At 42.8% G+C, this 21,963-nt stretch overlaps 1 protein-coding gene across 5 annotated transcripts in view; it reads right to left on the reverse strand.

The window, feature by feature from the left end:
* OTUD7A (OTU deubiquitinase 7A) overlaps positions 1 to 21,963 on the reverse strand; it is a 385,873-nt gene that overhangs the window by 228,591 nt on the left and 135,319 nt on the right. Inside the window, exon 1 of one of the 5 annotated variants that reach the window (XM_030814380.1) lies at positions 17,398 to 18,308. The exons of the other annotated variants lie outside the window; for them this stretch is intronic. The gene's annotated coding sequence lies outside the window, so the exon portion shown is untranslated. Of the gene's footprint in view, positions 1 to 17,397; positions 18,309 to 21,963 lie in introns of those variants that run through there. 5 annotated transcript variants of the gene reach the window in all.

The following is a 21,963-nucleotide window of genomic DNA, read 5'->3' on the forward strand; positions in this document are numbered from 1 at the left end:
AACATTGATGCAAAAATCCTCAATAAAATACTGGCAAACCGAATCCAGAAGCGCATCAAAAAGCTTATCCACCATAATCAAGTGGGCTTCATCCCTGGGATGCAAGGCTGGTTCAACATACACAAATCAATAAATGTAATCCAGCATATAAACAGAACCAAAGACAAAAACCACATGATTATCTCAATAGATGCAGAAAAGGCCTTTGACAAAATTCAACAACCCTTCATGCTAAAAACTCTCAATAAATTAGGTATTGATGGGACGTATCTCAAAATAATAAGAGCTATCTACAACAAACCCACAGCCAATATCATACTGAATGAACAAAAACTGGAAGCTTTCCCTCTGAAAACTGGCACAAGACAGGGATGCCCTCTCTCACCACTCCTATTCAACATAGTGCTGGAAGTTCTGGCCAGAGCAATCAGGCAGGAGAAGGAAATAAAGGGTATTCAATTAGGAAAAGAGGAAGTCAAATTGTCCCTGTTTGCAGATGACATGATTGTATATCTAGAAAACCCCATCGTCTCAGCCCAAAATCTCCTTAAGCTGATTAGCAACTTCAGCAAAGTCTCAGGATACAAAATCAATGTACAAAAATCACAAGCATTCTTGTACACCAATAACAGACAAACAGAGAGCCAAATCATGAGTGAACTCCCATTCACAATTGCTTCAAAGAGAATAAAATGCCTAGGAATCCAACTTACAAGGGATGTGAAGGACCTCTTCAAGGAGAACTACAAACCACTGCTCAATGAAATAAAAGCGGATACAAACAAATGGAAGAACATTCCATGCTCATGGGTTGGAAGAATCAATATCATGAAAATGGCCATACTGCCCAAGGTAATTTATAGATTCAATGCCATCCCCATCAAGCTACCAATGACTTTCTTCACAGAATTGGAAAAAACTACTTTAAAGTTCATATGGAACCCAAAAAGAGCCCACATCGCCAAGTCAATCCTAAGCCAAAAGAACAAAGCTGGAGGCATCACGCTACCTGACTTCAAACTATACTACAAGGCCACAGTAACCAAAACAGCATGGTACTGGTTCCACAACAGAGACATAGATCAATGGAACAGAACAGAGCCCTCAGAAATGATGCCGTGTATCTACAACTATCTGATCTTTGACAAACCTGACAAAAACAAGCAATGGGGAAAGGATTCCCTATTTAATAAATGGTGCTGGGAAAACTGGCTAGCCATATGTAGAAAGCTGCAACTGGATCCCTTCCTTACACCTTATACAAAAATTAATTCAAGATGGATTAAAGACTTAAATGTTAGACCTAAAACCATAAAAACCCTAGAAGAAAACCTAGGCAATACCATTCAGGACATAGGCGTGGGCAAGGACTTCATGTCTAAAACACCAAAAGCAATGGCAACAAAAGCCAAAATTGACAAATGGGATCTAATTAAACTAAAGAGCTTCTGCACAGCAAAAGAAACTACCATCAGAGTCAACAGGCAACCTACAGAATGGGAGAAAATTTTTGCAACCTACTCATCTGACAAAGGGCTAATATCCAGAATCTACAATGAACTCAAACAAATTTACAAGAAAAAAACAAACAACCCCATCAAAAAGTGGGCAAAGGACATGAACAGACACTTCTCAAAAGAAGACATTTATGCAGCCAAAAAACACATGAAGAAATGCTCATCATCACTGGCCATCAGAGAAATGCAAATCAAAACCACAGTGAGATACCATCTCACACCAGTTAGAATGGCTATCATTAAAAAATCAGGAAACAACAGGTGCTGGAGAGGATGTGGAGAAATAGGAACACTTTTACACTGTTGGTGGGACTGTAAACTAGTTCAACCATTATGGAAGTCAGTGTGGCGATTCCTCAGGGATCTAGAACTAGAAATACCATTTGACTCAGCCATCCCATTACTGGGTATATACTCAAAGGACTATAAATCATGCTGCTATAAAGACACATGCACACGTATGTTTATTGCGGCACTATTCACAATAGCAAAGACTTGGAACCAACCCAAATGTCCAACAACGATAGACTGGATTAAGAAAATGTGGCACATATACACCATGGAATACTATGCAGCCATAAAAAATGATGAGTTCATGTCGGGACATGGATGAAACTGGAAAACATCATTCTCAGTAAACTATCGCAAGGACAAAAAACCAAACACCACATGTTCTCACTCATAGGTGGGAATTGAACAATGAGAACTCATGGACACAGGAAGGGGAACATCACACTCCGGGGACTGTTGTGGGGTTGGGGGAGGGGGGAGGGACAGCATTAGGAGATATACCTAATGCTAAATGATGAGTTAATGGGTGCAGGAAATCAACATGGCACATGGATACATATGTAACAAACCTGCACATTGTGCACATGTACCCTAAAACCTAAAGTATAATAAAAAAAAGAAAAGAAATGGGACAGTGTGTCCACACTGGAAAAAAAAATAAAATAAAATAAACATACGTGTGCATGTGTCTTTATAGTAGAATGATTTATATACCTTTGGGTATATACCCAGTAATGGGAATGCTGAGTCAAATGGTATTTCTAGTTCTAGATCCTTGAGGAATCGCCACATTGTCTTCCACAATGGTTGAACTACTTTACATTCCCACCAACAGTGTAAAAGCATTCCTATTTCTCCAAATCCCCTCCAGCATCTGTTGTTTCCTGACTTTTTAATGATTGCCATTCCAACTGGTGTGAGATGGTATCTTTGGGCAGGGCTCAGTCTATCATTCTGCAACCCTGATACCCTACTTAGGGTAGAATGTCCCTGGTCTGGGTCTGCCCTGTGAGGCCTCATGATTAGATGCTGTTCTGTATTTCTGGCAGGAATACCGTGGAAGCAATGCTCTGTCCCCTGTGAACCATATCAGGGACAAATCATGTCTACTTGGTCCGTGTTGATGATGCTTATGTTGATCTCTTGGCTAAGGTGATGTGCATCAGGTCCCACCCCTAAATAGTTACTATTTTTCTGTTTGTATCTTGCAGAGATATACTCTTTGTAAATATTCTATTTCTCATTGAATTTCTCCCCCATTGATTTTGGCATGCAATGATATTTCTGTTTGCAACAATTAGCACTTGGTGGTCATCAAATGGTGACTTCCTATTTCCTTCCTTTCTCCTACATTTATTAGCTGACGCTCCACTATAAGAAAGCACTTTCCCTTCTCCACTTATTTCTCTATTCATCCATTTCTTTCTTTTAATACAAACATATGCATTTTTCTTAAGAATCATCACCTATTTAATAAATAATCACCTGTTACTATAATTAGTAGTTTGAGGCTCAAATTGTCCCAGTGCTCATCAGAGACGCCCCATCATTCTTTGGCCACTTGTTTTTTCCTGAAGTGCTAGTTCTGCAAACACACCGGGCTTCTCTGCAGCTCTTCTGATGGCACCACCCCCTTATTGGCTGGATAATTCCTAGCACTTGTTAAACAGCCCACTTAGAAAGTTTCCCCAACTTCTCATGTTCCCGTCCCAAATCTTGCTGCTACCACATGACTCCATTGTTATAATGGATTGTGCACTGTGCTTGTTTGTTCAGGCTTACAAGCAGTTGGTTTGTGACTCACATTTCTTTATTATCCTTCTAAGACACCTCCCTGGTCCACATGAGGAGCTCAATACATGTATGCTGAATAAGTGAATAGGAAAAAAAAACTGTGTAAACCCTCTGACTTTATATAACCTGTTGTTCTACAGGCTTCTATTAGATAGAGCCTCATCACCTTGTTGTTGGGATCTGTATCTTTGGTCAATTTTTCCCATTGTTTTACATTACTGTGAAATGCATTATTAGTTCACGTTCATGAAAGTTCTGGCACTATGTTTTATTTTTATTTAAGAGACAGAGTCTTACTCTGTTGCCCAGGCTGGAGTGCGGTGGTGCAATCATAATTCACTGTAGCCTCGAACTCCTGCACTCAAGCGATCCTGTCTCCCAAAGTGCTGGGATCACAGGCGTGCACCACCATTGCTCGCCCATGCGTTATGTCTGAAATCCCTCCTTCACTGTTGGCTCCAACATACTCCCTTATTTTCTCAAGAACTTGGACATGTAATGCACATCTGAAAGTAAACATGCCAAACTCCGCTGCAGAGAGGCTGGTATTTCCTTGCAAATCAAACTCTCCTGTAATCTTCTACATCTCTCACCAGGGCAACCTCAAGCTTCCATTTGTTCAGACCAAAGATGCAGGAGGCAACTTTAACATTTTTGACACCTGCATCTGGCCGATCAGCAAGTCCTGTTGGGTTCTAAATATAATTTGAAGAGACAGCCCTCCTCTTGTCATTGTTCCTCTGCCACCATCCTCGCCCAAGCACCGTCATTCCTCCCTTGCAATACTGCAGCTCTCTCCTTGCCAGCGTCCCTGCCCTGCCAGGATGACTTCTGGTTTTCAAACACCAGCCACGGTGATCTTGTTAAACTGAACTGGATTAAGTCCCTCTGCCCAGGCCTCTCCAATGACGTCACATCTTACTCAGAAGAAAAGCCAAGTCCTACCACATCTTACAATGCTCTGAATGATGTGATACCCTGTTCCTCTCTGATATCAACTACTTCCTCCCCATTTCTCCCCACCAGCCACACTCCCTCTGGCTATTCCCTGATAGTGTCCCCTCACCCCTCTGACCATACACACACCAGCCTCAGGCCTCAACCATCCTCCCTGTCTGGGGATAGCCCATGTCCCCTTCCTCAAGCTTCCTGGTGCTTCAATATATATGACACATATATACTATATTTTTTCCCTTTTAAGCTTAAACGCTAATATAATTTGTATTGACAGAATAATTAAGAAATTCAGCTGCTCTCTGTAAAGGCTTAATAAAAATGTAAATTGTAATATAATGGAGAATTAATTTAAACACTCCAAAGTAGAGAAAGAATTGTGGCAGAGTTTAAAATTGCTCACAAGACTAACAGGGAGCCCGGTGAACTGGCCATATTGTATAGACTGTTTATGTAGCTTCCATCTGTGCCACATCCAACAGAGTTGTTATTTACAGTCATGTGCAGATAGATCATGATGTTCCAGTCAATGGTCTGCATATACAATGGTGGTCCTATCAGATTATAATGAAAAATTCTCATCACCTAGTGACATCATAGCTGTTGATAATATCATGGCACAGTAACTTAATTTTTAAAAATAATTTAGTGCAGCCTAAGGGCACAGTGTTTCTAAAGTCTACAGCAGTGTAATGTCCTGGCCTTCACATTCACCACTCACTCACTGACTCACCCAGAGCAACTCCCAGTCCTGCAAGCTCCAGCCATGGTAAGTGCCCTAGACAGGTATACCATTTTTATCTTTTATGCTGTATTTTTACTATACCTTTTCTATGTTTAGAAACACACATACCTACCATTGTGTTGTAGTTGCCTGTAGTATTCAGTACAGCAACATTCTGTACAGGTTGGTAGCTTGGGAGCAACAGGCTATACCATATAGCCTAGGCATGTAGTAGGCTATGCCATCTAGGTTTGTACAAGTACACTCTATGATGTTCACACAACGACAAAATCACCTAAACGTATTTCTCAGATTGTATCCCTGTGGTTAAGCAACACATGACTGTACCTCTATGTAATCAGTGTGTATGCTGCATGCACACATCTATGTATCTATATGTCTGGATACGCAGTATGTGTGTACACGAATGCTTGCTGCTTTTGAGATCAGCAGGGTGCAATATTTCAGTATGAGGCAGCAGATGGTTTACAATTGGGGAGAAGGCATTAGAACAGTATCATGAAGTTTGTGTGAAGGCCATGCTGATGCTGCTTCAAATGTCCACATTGTAAACACACAGAGCCTTTGGGCCACCACTTGTCTCCTGTGCAGTCATAGTAGGTGGCTTAGGTGATTAATTTCCACCAGAGAGATGCTGCCTTTCCTTTGTCAATGCAGGTTTTGTTTTCTCCTCCCTTACAGTGGTCTTCAGCCACAGTAAGCCTTTTAAAGCATTTTTAAAGAATGAGTTGAAAATCAAGTAAAAAAGACAAAGCCCTATCACTCATTTCCTCCTTCATCTTTTGAGAAAGACATTAAGAACTTTGTCTAATAGAAAATAATGTAATGATTTCTAAATAAACGTGATCAACAGTTGGTTTCCTTTTTCTGCCCATAAAATTAAAATTTTACCTTAAATAAATGAAGACCATTGAAAAACCATGAGAGTGTATCCCACAGAGAAGACCAGGGATGCCTGCTCCTCACAGCCTGGCTGTGTCATGGGACTGAAGGCAAATGCGCTGCACAGCAGCCTCCGCATCGGACCCAGGGATGCATCTTTTTCATTCAATTTCCCATGCCCAGTACAGCGTCTGGCTCGAAGTCGGTGCTCAGTAAAACTCTGCTGACAGCTTGCCTGAGTGAATGGATAAATAACTGAAGGAGAAGAGGCGGGGTCTGCTTGTGTGCTGTAGACTAAGGGAGGATCTGCCGGGACTGTGCCATGAAGGCAGAGTGGCACGCAGTCTGTGGCACAGCCTCATCAGCCCTTGCAGGTTCTGGCTATTGAGCCAGACATACCATAGGGAGTGAAGGGCCCCCGATCCCTCGGAGGTCAAGGGAATCTCTGGCAGGGACTGGGAGAGGGTGTAGGATGAGCTCTGATTGGTGTGGACACAGTCAGTCCCTCCTCACCTCAGCCACGCAGGAATGGCCCTGAAGTTTCCACAGCTGCCACAGCTCCCATCTAGAGAAAACCAAGCTGTCTGGGTCCACACAGGTATATATTCTATGGCTATTACACAAGGCTTCTTGGTAGATATTCACGGATCTCTCAGAAAATGGGCAGCTTCTCAGAGAACAGACGGGTGCCCACTGACTGACTCCAAATGCTCTCACTTGCTGGAAATTGCAGGTTTGCAAACACACTCCTGAATGCACTGCCAGTTTCAATGCACAGCCACGTGGGCATGGAGTGACAGTTTGCATGGAATGGTGGCCCTGTTAGGGAGACAAGGTTCATCATAGAAAGCGGCCTGGGGATGCTGGTTTGAAGATGGATGGAATGCAGGCAGGACCACTGCGGCCCAGGGAGTGACCAGAGCCAGCAGAATTGCCACCACCCAGGGCCCGGGAGGAACTGCTAAGGAGCCAGGCTAGCTGCAGGATGTTTGGATTGAAAGGTCCCCAGCACAGTGGTCCTTGTCCACTTCGTGGTCTTTACAGTTGGCAAAACAGAGGCCTAGACAATATAAGATTACATCCCAGAGACAGCGATACACAAAGAGGCCACGGGACTTCCAACTGGCTGTCAAAAAGGAAAGTTCTGAGTCCCTGGCCTGTCTGATTGCCTGGGCAGCTGTGACCCAAATCCTCTTAGCCCCCTGATAGCAGTGTGGATGGGAAGAGAGCAGGGAAGATGTTACTGGCTGGAGCCCTCAAGAGTGCCTCAGCGTTGCTGGAAAGATGACCAGTAGTCCTTCCTACTAGCTAGGACAGTGATTCCACCATGGGGACCATGGGGCAGAAGTCAGGAGAGTGGAAGATAGGACGCAGGAGGGCAAGGAGGTGAAGGAGGCAAGGACCTGGAGCCCAGCCAGAAAGGAGGGCAGCCCCTGCAGAGCCTGAGAACTCGGGATGGCCACGTGGCAAGGGATTGAAGCTGTTGGAGTAGGCCCGGAGGCCTGCCAGCCAACTACTCAGCTGATGGCGCAGCTCTGGAGGTGCTGTCCCACCTCACCACACAATCTGCCCTTGCTTGTGGTGCCAGTGCTACATGGGGCACAACTGCCCTGCTGCCTTCTAAAAGTATATGTACCACTCCCCACCCCACCCGCCCCTGCCTCCCCCTTTGCCCATGAAATTGGCCACTTCAGCTAGGAGGCCAGCCTTGCCGAGAGAAACAAATGCAAGTCATACATCCTTCTGGACTTTCCCTTTACACTCAAGCCCTCAACTTTTTCAATGATATAATTAAATCATATGATATGTTCTTGGGTGATTTGTTTTTCCTATGCCATAGATATTTCTCTGTGTCACCAGAGAGAGCTAATTCATTTCCTCCGACTTGCTGCATTGCTTTCCCTTGTGTAGATGTACTGTGATTCCTTTAACCATTTTTGTTTCATGGGCTTTGTCTTCCTACTACAAAACAAAAGTAAAATTGGGACACTTGTCTGACTCTCTTAGCCTGCAGAGGCAGAAGTTGCTGTAGGAAAAAAAACCTGCAAGTGGAGTTGCTGGGTCAAAATGGAATTGCATGTTAAATTTAGACAGAAACTGCCATATTATCCTTCAAGGACCATATACCAAGTAACGCATCATGAGTCACTAGCCAAGTGAGTGCCGTCTCCCCACACCCTCGCCAAGACTGGACATCTTCATTATTTTGTTTGCCAACATAGTAAGCAAAACGTGGTACCTCAGAGTTTTGTGGTTGTTAATTGGCTCTCCTCTGATTATTCATGGAGCTGGTTAACTTTTCACATGTTTATGGGCTATTTATATTTCTTCTTTGGTGAACTGCCTATGTATATATTTCCTGATTAAGTTTACTTGCTCATTTTTCTTATTGATCTGAGGCACTCTTTGTATTACGGGCATTACATTATCATTGGTGGCTTGTCTTTTCATTTTAAAAAATGATTTTCCCTACAGAAGTTGAAAATTTAGTGAAATAAAATCTGTGCTGATTGGAAGGGGTGGAGCCAAGATGGCTGAATAGGAACAGCTCTGGTCTACAGCTCCCAGCGCAAGCAACGCAGAAGATGGGTGATTTCTGCATTTCCATCTGAGGTACCAGGTTCATCTCACTAGGGAGTGCCAGACAGTGGGCGCACAACAGTGGGTGCAGTGCACCGTGCGTGAGCCGAAGCAGGGCAAGGCACTGCCTCACGCGGGAAGCGCAAGGGGTCAGGGAGTTCCCTTTCCTAGTCAAAGAAAGGGGTGACGGTACCTGGAAAATCGGGTCACATCCACCCTAATACTGCGCTTTTCTGACAGGCTTAAAAAACGGCACACCAGGAGATTATATCCTGCACCTGGCTCAGAGGGTCCTACACCCATGGAGTCTTGCTGATTGCTAGCACAGCAGTCTGAGATCAATCTGCAAGGCTGCAGCGAGGCTGGGGGAGGGGCACCCGCCATTGCCCAGGCTTGCTTAGGTAAACAAAGCAGCCTCGAAGCTCCAACTGGGTGGAGCCCACCACAGCTCAAGGAGGCCTGTCTGCCTCTGTAGGCTCCACCTCTGGGGGCAGGGCACAGATAAACAAAAAGACAGCAGTAACCTCTGCAGATTTAAATGTCCCTGTCTGACAGCTTTGAAGAGAGCAATGGTTCTCCCAGCACACAGCTGGAGATCGGAGAACGGGCAGGCTGCCTCCTCAAGTGGGTCCCTGAACCCTGACCCCCGAGCAGCCTAACTGGGAGGCATCCCCCCAGTAGGGGCAGACTGACACTTCACACGGCCAGGTACTCCTCTGAGACAAAACTTCCAGAGGAACGATCAGACAGCAGCATTTGCGGTTCACGAAAATCCGCTGTTCTGCAGCCACCGCTGGTGATACCCAGGCAACCAGGGTCTGGAGTGGACCTCTAGCAAATTCCAACAGACCTGCAGCTGAGGGTCCTGTCTGTTAGAAGGAAAACTAACAAACAGAAAGGACATCCACACCAAAAACCCATCTGTACATCACCATCATCAAAGACCAAAAGTAGATAAAACCACAAAGATGGGGAGAAAACAGAGCAGAAAAACTGGAAACTCTAAAAAGCAGAGCGCCTCTCCTCCTCCAAAGGAACGCAGTTCCTCAACAGCAACGGAACAAAGCTGGATGGAGAATGACTTTGACGAGTTGAGAGAAGAAGGCTTCAGACGATCAAACTACTCCGAGCTACAGGAGGAAATTCAAACTAAAGGCAAAGAAGTTAAAAACTTTGAAAAAAATTTAGACGAATGTATAACTAGAACAACCAATACAGAGAAGTGCTTAAAGGAGCTGATGGAGCTGAAAGCCAAGGCTCAAGAACTACGTGAAGAATGCAGAAGCCTCAGGAGCCGATGCGATCAACTGGAAGAAAGGGTATCAGTGATGGAAGATGAAATGAATGAAATGAAGAGAGAAGGGAAGTTTAGAGAAAAAAAAGAATAAAAAGAAACAAACGAAGCCTCCAAGAAATATGGAACTATGTGAAAAGACCAAATCTACATCTGATTGGTGTACCTGAAAGTGACGGGGAGAATGGAACCAAGTTGGAAAACACTCTGCAAGATATTATCCAGGAGAACTTCCACAATCTAGCAAGGCAGGCCAACATTCAGATTCAGGAAATACAGAGAATGCCACAAAGATACTCCTCGAGAAGAGCAACTCCAAGACACATAATTGTCAGATTCACCAAAGTTGAAATGAAGGAAAAAATGTTAAGGGCAGCCAGAGAGAAAGGTCAGGTTACCCACAAAGGGAAGCCCATCAGACTAACAGCTGATCTCTTGGCAGAAACTCTACAAGCCAGAAGAGAGTGGGGGCCAATATTCAACATTCTTAAAGAAAAGAATTTTCAACCCAGAATTTCATATCCAGCCAAACTAAGCTTCATAAGTGAAGGAGAAATAAAATACTTTACAGACAAGGAAATGCAGAGAGATTTTGTCACCACAAGGCCTGCCCTAAAAGAGCTCCTGAAGGAAGCACTAAACATGGAAAGGAACAACCGGTACCAGCCACTGCAAAATCATGCCAAATTGTAAAGACCATCAAGGCTAGGAAGAAACTGCATCAACTAATGAGCAAAATAACCAGCTAACATCATAATGACAGGATCAAATTCACACATAACAATATTAACTTTAAATGTAAATGGACTAAATGCTCCAATTAAAAAGACACGGACTGGCAAATTGGATAAAGAGTCAAGACCCATCAGTGTGCTGTATTCAGGAAACCCATCTCACATGCAGAGACACACAGAGGCTCAAAATAAAAGGATGGAGGAAGATCTATCAAGCAAATGGAAAACAAAAAACGGCAGGGGTTGCAATCCTAGTCTCTGATAAAACAGACTTTAAACCAACAAAGATCAAAAGAGACAAAGAAGGCCATTACATAATGGTAAAGGGATCAATTCAACAAGAAGAGCTAACTATCCTAAATATATATGCACCCAATACAGGAGCACCCAGATTCATAAAGCAAGTCCTGAGTGACCTACAAAGAGACTTAGACTCCCACACAATAATAATGGGAGATTTTAACACCCCACTGTCAACATTAGACAGATCAACCAGAGAGAAATTTAACAAGGATATCCAGGAATTGAACTCAGCTCTGCACCAAGCGGACCTAAGAGACATCTACAGAACTCTCCACTCCAAATCAACAGAATATACATTTTTTTCAGCACCACACCACACCTATTCCAAAATTGACCACATAGTTGGAAGTAAAGCACTCCTCAGCAAATGTAGAAGAACAGAAATTACAACAAACTGTCTCTCAGACCACAGTGCAATCAAACTAGAACTCAGGATTAAGAAACTCACTCAAAACTGCTCAACTACATGGAAACTGAACAACCTGCTCCTGAATGACTACTGGGTACATAACTAAATGAAGGCAGAAATAAAGATGTTCTTTGAAACTAACGAGGACAAAGACACAACATACCAGAATCTCTGGGACACATTTAAAGCAGTGTGTAGAGGGAAATTTATAGCACTAAATGCCCACAAGAGAAAGCAGGAAAGATCCAAAATTGACACGCTAACATCACAATTAAAAGAACTAGAAAAGCAAGAGCAAACACATTTAAAAGCTAGTAGAAGGCAAGAAATAACTAAAATCAAAGCAGAACTGAAGGAAATAGAGACACAAAAAACCCTTCAAAAAATTAATGAATCCAGGAGCTGGTTTTTTTAAAGGATCAACAAAATTGATAGACCACTAGCAAGACTAATAAAGAAGAAAAAAGAGAAGAATCAAATAGATGCAATAAAAAATGATAAAGAGGATATCACCACCGATCCCACAGAAATACAAACTACTGTCAGATAATACTACAAACACCTCTACACAAATAAACTAGAAAATCTAGAAGAAATGGATAAATTCCTCAACACATACACCCTCCCAAGACTAAACCAGGAAGAAGTTGAATCTCTGAATAGACCAATAACAGGCTCTGAAATTGTGGCAATAATCAATAGCTTACCAACCAAAAAGAGTCCAGGACCAGATGGATTCACAGCCAAATTCTACGAGAGGTACAAGGAGGAGCTGGTATCCTTCCTTCTGAAACTATTCCAATCAATAGAAAAAGAGGGAATCCTCCCTAACTCATTTTATGAGGCCAGCATCATCCTGATACCAAAGCTGGGCAGAGACACAACAAAAAAAGAGAATTTTAGACCAATATCCTTGATGAACATTGATGCAAAAATCCTCAATAAAATACTGGCAAACCGAATCCAGCAGCACATCAAAAAGTTTATACATCATGATCAAGTGGGCTTCATCCCTGGGATGCAAGGCTGGTTCAACATATGCAAATCAATAAATGTAATCCAGCATATAAACAGAACCAAAGACAAAAACCACATGATTATCTCAATAGATGCAGAAAAGGCCTTTGACAAAATTCAACAATGCTTCATGCTAAAAACTCTCCATAAATTAGGTATTGATGGGATGTATCTCAAAATAATAAGAGCTACCTATGACAAATCTACAGCCAACATCATACTGAATGGGCAAAAACTGGAAGCATTCCCTTTGAAAACTAGCACAAGACAGGGATGCCCTCTCTCACCACTCCTATTCAACATAGTGTTGGAAGTTCTGGCCAGGGCAATTAGGCAGGAGAAGGAAATAAAGGGTATTCAATTAGGAAAAGAGGAAGTCAAATTGTCCCTGTTTGCAGATGACATGATTGTATATCTAGAAAACCCCATTGTCTCAGCCCAAAATCTCCTTAAGCTGATAAGCAACTTCAGCAAAGTCTCAGGATACAAAATCAATGTACAAAAATCACAAGCATTCTTATACACCAATAACAGACAAACAGAGAGCCAAATCATGAATGAACTCCCATTCACAATTGCTTCAAAGAGAATAAAATACCTAGGAATCCAACTTACAAGGGATGTGAAGGACCTCTTCAAGGAGAACTACAAACCACTGCTCAATGAAATGAAAGAGGATACAAACAAATGAAAGAACATTCCATGCCCATGGGTAGGAAGAATCAATATCGTGAAAATGGCCATACTGCCCAAGGTAATTTATAGATTCAATGCCATCCCCATCAAGCTACCAATGACTTTCTTCACAGAATTGGAAAAACCTACTTTAAAGTTCATATGGAACCCAAAAAGAGCCCGCATCACCAAGTCAATCCTAAGCCAAAAGAACAAAGCTGGAGGCATCACACTACCTGACTTCAAACTATACTACAAGGCTACAGTAACCAAAACAGCATGGTACTGGTACCAAAACAGAGATATAGATCAATGGAACAGAACAGAGCCCTCAGAAATAACGCCGCATATCTACAACTATCTGATCTTTGACAAGCTTGACAAAAACAAGCAATGGGGAAAGGATTTCCTATTTAATAAATGGTGCTGGGAAAACTGGCTAGCCATATGTAGAAAGCTGAAACTGGATCCCTTCCTTACACCTTATACAAAAATTAATTCAAGATGGATTAAAGACTTACATGTTAGACCTAAAACCATAAAAACCCTAGAAGAAAACCTAGGCATTACCATTCAGTACATAGGCATGGGCAAGGACTTCACGTCTAAAACACCAAAAACAATGTCAACAAAAGCCAAAATTGACAAATGGGATCTCATTAAACTAAAGAGCTTCTGCACAGCAAAAGAAACTACCATCAGAGTGAACAGGCAACCTACAAAATGGGAGAAAATTTTCGCAACCTACTCATCTGACAAAGGGCTAATATCCAGAATCTACAATGAACTCAAACAAATTTACAAGAAAAAAACAAACAATCCCATCAAAAAGTGGGCGAAGGACATGAACAGACACTTCTCAAAAGAAGACATTTATGCAGCCAAAAAACACATGAAAAAATGCTCATCATCACTGGCCATCAGAGAAATGCAAATCAAAACCACAGTGAGATACCATCTCACACCAGTTAGAATGGCGATCATTAAAAAGTCGGGAAACAACAGGTGCTGGAGAGGATGTGGAGAAATAGGAACACTTTTACACTGTTGGTAGGACTGTAAACTAGTTCAACTATTGTGGAAGCCAGTGTGGTGATTCCTCAGGGATCTAGAACTAGAAATACCATTTGACCCAGCAATCTCATTACTGGGTATATACTCAAAGGACTATAAATCATGCTGCTATAAAGACACATGCACACGTATGTTTATTGCGGCACTATTCACAATAGCAAAGACTTGGAACCAACCCAAATGTCCAACAACGATAGACTCGATTAAGAAAATGTGGCACATATACACCATGGAATACTATGCAGCCATAAAAAATGATGAGTTCATGTCCTTTGTAGGGACATGGATGAAATTGGAAATCATCATTCTCAGTAAACTACCACAAGGACAAAAAATGTTCTCACTCATAGGTGGGAATTGAACAATGAGAACACATGGACACAGGAAGGGGAACATCATACTCTGGGGATTGTTGTGGGGTGGGGGGAGGGGGGAGGGATAGCATTAGGAGATATACCTAATGCTAAATGACAAGTTAATGGGTGCAGCACACCAACATGGCACATGTGTACATATGTAACAAACATGCACATTGTGCCCATGTACCCTAAAACTTAAAGTATAATAATAATAAAATAAAATAAAATAAAAATCTGTGCTGTTTCTCTTCTACGGCTTGTGGGGTTTTGGGTTTGCTTAGAAAATCCTTCCCATAAAATAAACACTATTCTCTGATATTTTGTTGTAATAGTTCTTGGGGTTATTTTTCTCCTAAACGTTCACACTTTAATACATCTGGAAGTAACATTTGTAAATGGTAAAGGGTTTCCCTAGTGAATTGCTTTCACATGGATGACCAAGTGTTACTACACAGTTACATGATCTGTCCTTCATCACTGATTTGAAATACCACATTTATCATACACAATATGGCTTTGATGCAATCCTAAGGAGATAGGAATGGGTGATAGAAGCTGGAGTGGGGCTTCAAGGAACTGGGATTGTTTCTGCTACTCACAGAATGGGAGCATACATAGAAGCTGAGCCATGCAGTTGCTCTCACACACCTGAGATAGCATCTTTCACAGTCAGAACACGAGGGCAGGAGTGCTGGGGTCCTAAAACCAATGTGAAAGGGCCACCCAGCCTTTACCTGAAGGAATGTTCCCTGGATTATGGTTGTTCGAAGGCTGACTCACACACAGTGGAAAAACTAGACATGACGTTTTAGGGAAACGAGCTTAAGGGTAGGTCCTCCTGTTGAAGCCAGCTACAATTAAGTCAAGAGAGAGGCAGGGGTGGGGGGCATGAAAGCAAAGAAATGCCACTTATCTGAAATCTCCAAGAGGAATGTGGATGGCAACGGGCACCTGCAGCTGATAGGGACCCACCAGATTCCAAGCCTCTGGGCTATGAGCGATTGCGGGGCAGAGGGATCAGGAGCCTCATGTAGCAGAGACCTGGGACTGCTCCAGACACAAAATGAGCCCAGAGCCCCCCACATAGACTACAGGTAGGAAGCAGGCTGAGAAAGCTGCCAGCTTGCAAGGATGCCAGGGTCTCTTTAGTGTCCTATTCTCCAAAGAGGAGCCAAGGCCAGGAGAGTAGGAGATGGTGAAGCCCCTGCCCTGCTGGGAAACTGAACGACCAAGGGTGATGGGACCTCGCAGCCTCTGCCCAGTGGAATTTCAGGGTTTCTATGGCCATTGACTGTCACCTGTCTCCCAGTTATTCCATTCCTGTTCTACTACTGCATGTTGTTGTGTGGGTGTGACTGTATGGTTGTGTGGCATCAGCTAACTTGTTCATTTATTTAGCCCATGGGTCTCCAGACTCAAAGAAGCTATATCTGCATCTTACAAAGAGACCACTGGGCATCACGCAGAAGCCCGTGACTTTGAGGCTGATGAGACTTTAGGATGGCTCCCACTACCTTTGATATTTGTGTAGCAAAAAGACTGAATCAAATATTCGGTGACCAGAAGGGTAGACTGTGGTGGGCATTAAAACTGTTCACTAATATCCACTTTTCTTCTGCTTCTGGGCACTCAGAAGAATTGCAGCTCCTGGCCTCCCCAGAGCTACACGTGGATCTGTAACTTGCTTTGACCAATGAAATATAAGTGGCAGGTGTCATTTTAAGTGGATGCATTTAACTGCCAGTGCTCACCTCTCCAGTCCTTCTCTTCCTCCTGCCCCTAAGCCTGGTGACCTCCTGATGGCAGCGCTCCATCAGCCTGGAGGACAATGGCATGTAGCAAGCCCTGACTTCCCTGTGCACCAGGAGCAGAAAATAAACCTTTGTGGTTTGAGCTGCCGAGATCTGGGAGCTATGTGTTACTGTATCTAACTTAAACTAATTGAAAGTATCTTCATTCATTCCCATGGACTCAAACATCTCTATATTGATGACTTTCAGATTTATAATTCTAATGCAGTCCTCAACCCTGAGCTAGACAGAGTTTTTTTTTGGTTCTGCTTTTCTTAACCTATGAATATTCAAGTGCCCAAGACTCCGTGTTCAGCTCCTTTTTCTTCTCTATCTACACTTTCCTCCCTTGTAATCTTATTCCGTATCAGGCCTTAAATATTTAAGCACCAGTGTCTTCCAAATTTAAATCTCTAGCCCTGACTAATACCTCTCTAGTACACATCACTTAATTCCTGGATAGTTCCTACATGACTCTGGACTCTTGAAACTGAATTTAAGCATTGTCTCTGTCTCACAAATTTCACTATTGAATCAACCATTATTACCTAATATAAAAAAGCTCCTTGAAGACATCAACACACACACACACACACACACACACACACACACACACACACACACTTTGTGAAATAGTGTTTGCATTTTTTTCCCACTTAAGTAGTAAGACTGAAGCAAATTTCATAATTAAAAAAAAATTCCTTGAACAGTGTAGCTAAGAAGAAAGGAAGGAAAGAAAAAAGGAAAGGAAGATCTAAGCTTGATCACATCAAACAGAAAATGTAAACACTATGGACAGAATGCAACCTGTCTTCAACAAATCATTTTGTGAAGCAAGAATCAGAACCTAAACTAGCCCCTTTCCCAAGACATATATTCCTTAAGAAATATGCCCTTGAGAACACTGCTCTCACAGGACACTTAAGTCATCAGTAACTTCATGTGGGCTCCAATGGCTGCAATGATCCACTGCACCTACCAGCCAAGAGCACATTCTAGAGGAGTTCTCAATGTTAGAAGTGACGATGGCATTGCCACGGTTCTTTTTGTCAACAGTGTTCAATGGGAGGATTGTTCCTGCATGGGTCAATTTCTAGGAAAATCCACCTGAATGAGAGATGGAAAACAGCAAAAACAGTAACAGAAAAACACATGTGGCCTGCTTCACTATGTCATATTATGATACATGGAAACGTCTGAAATCTTCACTTACATCTCCCTATTTTGACTCCTCATCAGAGGTGAGGCTGACTGAGAGGGAGACAGGAGGCTGTGGGCCAGGGCCATGGGCCATGGCAGGAGCAGGTGCTAGGTCCAAGCGCTCATTCTCCTCTAAGAGACTCCTCTACCAGGTCTCAAATCCATCACCCCATCATGTCCAGCACAAGAATCTGGCCATGCATCCATTCTCAGCCTGGCATCCCATATTCTGAGAGGCTCATCTCTCAACCTCACCTCATATCCCCACCTTTCCCAACCTTCCCACAGCAGAGCTTGTGCTGATTTATAAGGCTACCTCTATTTTGTACAAGTTCGTACATAGTCCAAGGCCGGTTCTAGGCTTTCCAGTTTCTTCCACAGCACCAGCCCAGGCAGGAATACCACATATTGTAGTTACTGTTCATTTAAAACGTTGATCTCTCCATCCACCCTCCTTTTTTTTCCCACTGTTGTCTCAGCTTAGACCTTTAGTATTCAATAGGTATTTTAAATTTTGTCAAATTCCACAAAAATCCATGTTGAAATGTTGAGCATTTGGACTGTATTTAGAGACCAATTCGTGAGGACTGTCATCTCACCACACTGAGTATTTTGATCTAGAATGAAATTCCAATGAATATCCCTCATTCATTCTTCAACCTGGTGCCAGCTGGCCTCAGCTTTGGCCTTTCCTCAAGACTATTCCTGCTAAGATCCACAGGATGGCCCTGTTACCAATACTGTGGGTGTTTCATTACCTGTTTTATTTGCCTCCCTGTGTTTGTTGTCTTTGATGACTTCTTCCTTGAACATTCTCCTCTGTTGCTGCAATAACACCTGGCTCTCCTGTTTCATCCGAGTACTTCTCAGCCGCCCCTTCTGACTCTTCTTGGCTGGCCTTTCTGTGGCTATCTGACGTGTAAATGACACCCCAGGGCTCCATTCTGAGCTCCTTTATGCTCACTTATGCTTTCTCCATAGATGAGGCTGTCAGTAGCCACGTCTTTAAATATCACCCAAACGCCAACACTTTCCAGGTTTGTATTTCAAGCCCCCAACTCTCTTCTGAACTTTACCTTCATCTTGTACATCTGACCACTTAGTCTCCACTTGGATACCTCCCAGTTATTGCAAACATAATGAGGCAAAAAGCACATCTGGTTGTCTTCTTCGAATTGGCTTCTCCTCCAATTTTCTTGAGTTTAGTAAAAGGTTCTGCCATCTACTCAGTTGATCAAACCAGTATCCTGGCAGCCATTCTTAATCAGCCTTCTTTCATGATGCATTAGTAATTTCATGGCAGGATTTCCACCTTCAAGATAGCATTGAGGCTACCGGATTCTCCCCATCTTCACTTCTACCATCTGCCCCAGCACAGAGCAGCTGAGATGGCCCCTCATTCCTGCTCTCTGTCCCCACCTCAATCCATTTTCCGTTTAGTGATCTGAATGACCTTTTCAATGGGTTCATATTTTTCCTTCACCTTAATTCTACAGTTACAGAGAATTACAGAGAGAATGAAACAGAAGACCCTTTCTGTGACCTGGGCAGCCCCTGCCTAACTCTCCACCTCTCTACGCATGACCTCTTTTTATTCCTCATTCTCCTGCTTTGTGAGCTTTCTTCCCTCAACACTCTCAGGATCGTTCCTCCTTGGCCTGGAATTTTTCCTATAAGGACTCACACACATCCTTTAGGTCTCAGGTGCTATGTCACCTGCTCAAATGCTTTCCTTGGTTAAATTATCTCAACGAAGTCCCACCTTTATTTTCTCACGAACCCACTTTTTTCCTTTACTATGCTTCACATTATTTGCAATTATGTGCATGTGTGTGTTACTAGCTTATCTTTTATTATACTGTGAGGTCCAGGTAGGGATAGACTGTGTCTGTCATTCTCCCCTGGAGATCCAGCAGTTGGCCTGATGCCCAGTGCAGATACCTAGAGAGCACCAGCTAAAAATAGATGTGTGTACAGTAGTCCTGTCTTATCTGTGGTTTTTCTTACCCATGGTCAACCATGGTCTGAAAATAGGTGAGTACAGTATAATAAAATATTTTGAGAGGGCAATACAAACCATATTCACATAAATTTCATTATAGTATGTTGTGATAATTATTTTTAAATTATTGTTGTTAATCTCTTACTGTACCTAATTTATAAATTAAACTTTATTATAGGTAGGTATGTAGGAAAAAAGTTAGTATATATAGGGTTTGGTACTAGCCGCAGTTTCAGGTATCCACTGGGGTTTCGGAATGTATTCTCCATGTATGGGGGTGTTAAGGGGTTACTGTATCTGTTTATTGAAGAAATAAATAACTAAAGTTTATAACCGTGATACCCTGTAGATGAGCAAAACAAGCATAGTCCTGGTTTGTATAATAACTCTGACACTGACTGTCATGAGAAAGAAGAAATAACAGCATGGTGACCTCAATGCCTAGCATATGGCAGGCAATGGGTTATGGCCACAGTCACATTAATACGGAAGCTTGCATTTAAAGTAGTAAAGAACATGGCTACTGAGTATGGCCCTTTTTTGGTTTTCCTTTTAAAGTTAAAACTGGTACTTAGACCTGATATCTAGTTTACATTCACGGGCATTCCATGTGGTACCTGGGAAATAATATAGCTAAAGTTGGGTATTATTTTCATTTTCACTTTTAGATTTAACCCTCTGCTTTCTGTGTGCTTGATCCCACCTCACCCACAGGCATGCCCTGAGGTCAATGCACCTTTCCATAAGCATACCTCACACTCTCCTTGGAGGGCAAGGCTCCTCCAAACAATGGTTGCAACTGTAGCCTCCTGCTCATTGTCAGATTTTTCAACCTTCCTATCCACATCTGCTCTATCAGTTCCTTCTCTCTACATGCTTTCCTGCCCTCTGCCCTTTGTCCTCCACTCTTATTCCTCCCACTGGGTCTCATGTGTGCTTTATTTTTCCTTCTCTCTCCTATGATACTAATGATTCCTGTTATGAACTGAATGTCTGTGTCCCCACCAAATTCATATATTGAAACCCTAGCCCCCCAGGGCAATGGTATTAGGAGGTGAGGCCTTTGGCAGGTGATTAGGTCATGAGGGTGTAGCCCTCATGAATGGAATTCGTGCCCTGTTAAGAAGAGACATCTTGCTTCCTCTCTCTCTGCCATGTGAGGACACAGCAAGAAGGTGGTTGTCAGCAACCAGGAAGAGAGCCCCACCAGAACCAACCATGTTGGCACTCTGTTCTTGGACTTCCCAGCCTCCAGAACTGTGAGAAATAAATGTCTGTTGTTTAAGCCACCCAGGCTACAGTATTCTGTGATAGCAGCCCATGGTGCCTGAGAGACAACCCTCTGCATTTAAAGCTCTTACCTTCCATTATGATATTTTACTTTGTTTCCCCTTCTCCATAACTACCTTTAATGCTGGCTCTCTCCCTTCTCTAACTGCCTTGTTCTGAACGTGCCTTGCTTGAGAGAGTTCATCCATCCCTGTTAAAGGCATCAAATTCCCTCTATGAGTTTGGCTCTGAAATGTCAACCTTCTGGCCAGCCTCTCAATTCAAACTCAGTTCATTCTCCAGTTGTCTGCTGCAGAATTTTATTTCCTGGTGTATACACTGAAGTGACCACACCAGATGATATGAGGTCAGATTCAGCTGCTGCCAAGGTGTAGTAAGAATGCGGTTGGGTGGAGATGACCTGGGTTAAATCCCAATGCTACTATTTCTCAACTGTGTGACCTTGGGCAGGATACTCAGGCTTTCTACAACTTCTTGTTCTCGTCTCCAACATGGGGGCGGTGGCAGGACTGCTGTCATCCCCCAGAGCACTGAGCCCATGGCCAGTACAGAGTGAGCCCCACATGGTCTACAGGAGGTCAGTGATGGACGTGATGGAGGAATGGAGGACCATTGATAGTTCAAGCTCAGGTACTGCATGCTTTCTCCCTGGAGAAGAGTTTAGTAGTACCTTGGTCAAGTTGCTGAAGTGTCAAAGGAAAAACTACAAAATATACGTACAAAATATCCTTAGGACTAAATCCAAGGTCCTCTCTTCTCCCTAGTAGTTGAAATGATCTCTTAGGTCTCAGGGGATGTGCAGCACCAGACTCCTGGGATAATGCTTTTGTGGCATAATCTGTTTTGTTATAACTGTTTGATGTTTCAGTCAAATGCTGGTGAATCGTGTATTTTCTCCTTCTCTAAAGGGAGATTTCTTTTTACATCCCTACGGAGTTTTCCACATTCAGGAATTGGGAGTATTTTCTGATTTTGCATTCTAAAAGAGTAAGATAAGAACACAGATGTTTATAGCAGATTTATTCATAATTGCCAAAACTCAGAAGCAACCAA

This window comes from Nomascus leucogenys, chromosome 6 (assembly GCF_006542625.1).
Source record: "Nomascus leucogenys isolate Asia chromosome 6, Asia_NLE_v1, whole genome shotgun sequence".
In the NCBI taxonomy this organism is placed as follows: Eukaryota; Metazoa; Chordata; class Mammalia; order Primates; family Hylobatidae; genus Nomascus; species Nomascus leucogenys.